At 36.6% G+C, this 4,146-nt stretch overlaps 1 protein-coding gene across 1 annotated transcript in view; it reads left to right on the top strand.

Moving 5' to 3' along the window:
• LOC104491833 (UPF0317 protein C14orf159 homolog, mitochondrial-like) overlaps window positions 1-4,146 on the top strand; it is a gene marked incomplete at its 5' end in the record, with an annotated part of 14,499 nt that overhangs the window by 9,460 nt on the left and 893 nt on the right. The gene's annotated exons all lie outside the window — the stretch shown is intronic.

Below are 4,146 nucleotides of genomic sequence, written 5' to 3'. Positions count from 1 at the left end.
CAGTCGCATTTGAGCCTCCTTTAGATATCCATCTCCAAAACCCAAAAACCACAGTATTAATAAAAAAGCCACTCCATACTTCTGAACTTTGCACCTTACTTCTGATCTTTTTACCTTATCTAGTTATGTTAGAACCTTTCTATAATCAGTTTTGAATGTTTCTAAATTAAAGTTGGAGGAAGACTTGCAGATGAATGTTTTTAAATGTGTTTTGACTAATCCAGCTCTAAACAGTGGGATATGCTGGGAATGCAAATGTTCCAGACTGTGCAGAATGTAAAATAACTGAGAACGGTGAGAAATTCTGTGATCTGTGCCCATCCTGCTAAGCGTGTGGCTCTATTTTTAACTTGGCGGTGTTTAATAATAATAATAATAATAATAATAAAAACCTTCAACAATCAAGTAAGGTTTGTTTTGTATTTATAGTAACTTAGGAACGTCAAACTTCAGCTGTATTGGCAGAGTACCTCTATAGAGACTTGGACAAAACCAGTAAGTTTGTAACCTCCAAGAATCCTAGGCAAAATGTAATCCATCCACCATAGATATTGCCCACAATTGTGTAGCATTTCCCCTAAGGTGACAGTACATTCTGTGTGAAATTCCAACGTTATTCCAGTATTTTAGAGTAGGTCTTACCTTTTTTTAAATTCTTGCTATTTTGATTTTTCTTATAACGGTCATTCCCACGTTTAGCATAGCTGTACAGCCACTCATCCTTTGACTTAGCAAAGCATATGGCACCTTTCAGTTACATCTACTGTTTTTGCCCTTTAAATCAACATATCCTAAAAACTACTATGATCAAAATTCCTGGTAATGAGATACTGTAATTAAATGTGATATTGTGTACAGGAAATCCTTTTTGTTTTTGTTTTACGAAGCTGTGTAGCTGGGAATATTGATAATGATCCAATAATGGGCTATTGAAAGTGCAACACTAAAATCTATTGAGATTAAAATTAATGGAAACAGTTTGGTGGAGGAGAGAAAATTACAAGATGTCTGACAGGAGAATATGATATCTTTAATTATAAACCACACAAGAGTAAACAGTGTAGAAGACTAAACACATTAGTGTTCACATACTCCATTAGTATAAAAAAAATTCAGACCATTTATGTTTCTATGGCTACTTCCTGCCCAATTCAGCTCCTTCTAATGCTATAATAATTGTCCTAGTAAGACAAAGCACACCGCCACACCTACCCGCCTCAGTGTTTGCATTTGTCTGTGATTGGAAGGAAGACATTTAAAGGAGTGCCTAAGCACCAAACAGCTTCCTTATAATGTGTTTTTCTTCCAAAAATGGAATTCCTCGCATGAAAACTATAGATCATAATTACTAAATGAAGACTTCCCCAGAAGCACAAAGGTTATTTCTTTGCAGCCTCACATTCAAGCAGTGTCAGGACTGCAGTGCAGCAAAGCACAGAACTGTGGAACTCTCCATTCCCACTGAACAGAATGCTCAGATTGTTCAAAGTGCACGGATTAGTCTTGATGTACATTTTAATAAGAGATACTGGAAAGCATTTATTCCTTGTTGAAAACTTGGTGAGCAAGAAACAATTTGATCTAAACAATCTTCACTCACCTTATAGTCGTGGAGTTGAATCAAGGTTATGTTGGTTAATACAATATTGCTTTGATTTTTCGGATGTTTGTGGTGCTGTTATACCGAAGTGACTCTTAGGGAAATATATTAATTCATACATATCCAAAGGCAGCTAATGCTAAACATCCTACAGTCAACTCTGCATTTCCTTGCATCTCGCAACCAGGTTAATATATTAGGTGGTTGTTCTTTTACTGAACTATTTATTAATAGTAAGAAATGAACTGTATAGTATTTATTTTGAAATTATGACCTGTGGTGGGGGTTGGTCTCTTCTCCCATGTGACAAGTGACAGGATGAGAGGAAATGGCCTTAAGTTGCACCATGGGAGATCTAGGTTAGATATCAGGAAAAACGTCTTTACAGAGAGGGTTGTGAAGCATTGGAACAGGCTGCCCCGGGAGGGGGGGGGGAGAGGGTTGTGAAGCATTGGAACAGGCTGCCCAGGGAGGTGGTGGAGTCCCCATCCCTGGAAGTGTTTCAAAGCCATGTAGATGTGGTGCTGAGGGACACGGTTTAGGGACCCTGGCAGTGGAAGGTGAATGGTTGGACTCGATGATCTTAAAGGTCTCTTCCAACCAGTTGATTCTGTGATTCTATGAATTACTTTGTAAATGGCCAATATATAAAGATGTGGCATTTGCTTTAGTATTCTTTATTAGCTTTGTCATTCATAAGGGAGTTTTTTCCTAGAATAAAGTCCAAATTAACAAATTCTTTTTCTATTAATTTGTTTTTCTGGTTACGCCACTCCCAACATAATCATTTACTAAAGAGAGAACTGTGAGCAAATGGCAGCACTTTACAGCTAAGGAATCATACTGCACGTTGTATATGTTCCTTACAAATGGGAACACTAGCGTGCCGTGAAAGAACACAGTTTATCAGGCATAGTTAAATAGCATTAAGCAAGCACGCATTTTTTCCACGTGTAAGCAGATCAGAGAGTTTGAACTAACTAAATATGTAGGAGAAACAATTCATAATAGAAGTGACATTTTGTGTGTCCCATTGAGGTATCTCTTCTGTGACACGAGAGATCTAATTTACTACTTTGCCTATAGATACTCAGTGCTAAGAAAAACCTCTCTCCTGTAGAAAGATCAGGTGCTTAGATTTGTGTTTATATATATGATCATTCATATGATATAAGCTGATGTATATTTATAATTTTAGAAATTACAGTATTTTAGAATATTGTGATATTTTAGAATATTGTAATATTTAGAAATTACTATATTTTATGCTACCTGTGTATCCAGATAATTTCCTTAAATAGCTGTATGGTTGTTGTATTGTTACACGGTGTCACAACTGACACTATGTAACTGTGTATTTTTTCTTTAATAGAAAACCAGTGCCTCATTTAACTCTGTTGCAGTTAAGAACTAAGATGCATTACCAGGAAATCTTTATAAAGGGCACTCAGAAAGCAGGATATCAAATTATACTAAATTCTTTGCTATCTGATCATGCAAGGTACGCTTAAATTCTTTCAGAAATGTTTATATATTTGACGTATACTGTATTATGTAGAATACAACCATATTTCATCTAAATTTAGATCTAAAGCTATTGTATTCTTTATGGTTCAGAAGTCTTCCTAGGAAAAAACCCAACTTCATAATTTTTTTATCATTAATTTGTGTCCAGGAAATAAAGGACTTTGCTAGAGGTTATTGTATGGGAATATCAAACAAAAAATATTTACACCTATAGAAGTGTTTGTCAAGTACACTGGCAGGGCTGTTTCAGCAGTGATTTCCATCAAAGCAGGGTCTCACACAAATGGAAACAGAACACTTGACCAAAGACCAGAAAAGTCTTCCTGGCAGAGAAAGGGAAGACAAGAAAGGTATATGAATATTTCAAGGTCTTATGCAAATTACCACAGGGTTGGGAAAAGGGGAAGCTGAGATGTGAGTGGGCTTCTTCTTTTTCTTAGCTTTTTATTAACAGAATTGGAGAAATAAATTCTCTTTATAGCAAATGCTAAGACAGTAGAGTTTTACTATGTACATTTTATGTCAAATGAAAAGCAAAGCAGTTTATGCTAGACATACGCCCATTCAAACCAGGTCTCCTAATTTCACTGTTCATAGAACTAGTGTTTTTTCAGAGCTGATTTCATCCCATCTTTTCATCTTGCAATGCTAATTGGCCCATAGCTCACAACCGAGGATTTTGTTCCCTCTGTACTTCAGCAGCTCAACTGGGGACATGCTTTGCCATCTTACATTACTGTTAGGCAAGAAAATAACTGTGATAAATGTGAAACTGAGTTGCCGTTCTAGACAAAGTATACGCTATTTCAGAGAATACGAAGGCAGCACAATTTCAGGGGTTTCTTTCTTCCCCCTCCCTTCCCTAAGCAGCCAGAATTCTCATAAAATTGTTAGAAAAAAAGAGGACAGAGAGGAAAAGACATGCAGAGATCACAGCAGATGCAGGAAAGGAAAGTGATTATGCAGCCTGTTCAGGTGCTCTTGGTAACCTTTTCCCCCTCTTTTGTATCCTCTTTCCC

This window comes from Buceros rhinoceros, unplaced genomic scaffold (genome assembly GCF_000710305.1).
Source record: "Buceros rhinoceros silvestris isolate BGI_N320 unplaced genomic scaffold, ASM71030v1 scaffold22574, whole genome shotgun sequence".
Lineage (NCBI taxonomy): Eukaryota > Metazoa > Chordata > Aves > Bucerotiformes > Bucerotidae > Buceros > Buceros rhinoceros.
The sequence above is the reverse complement of the archived record's forward strand: the minus strand, read 5'-3'. Positions and strand labels throughout refer to the sequence as shown.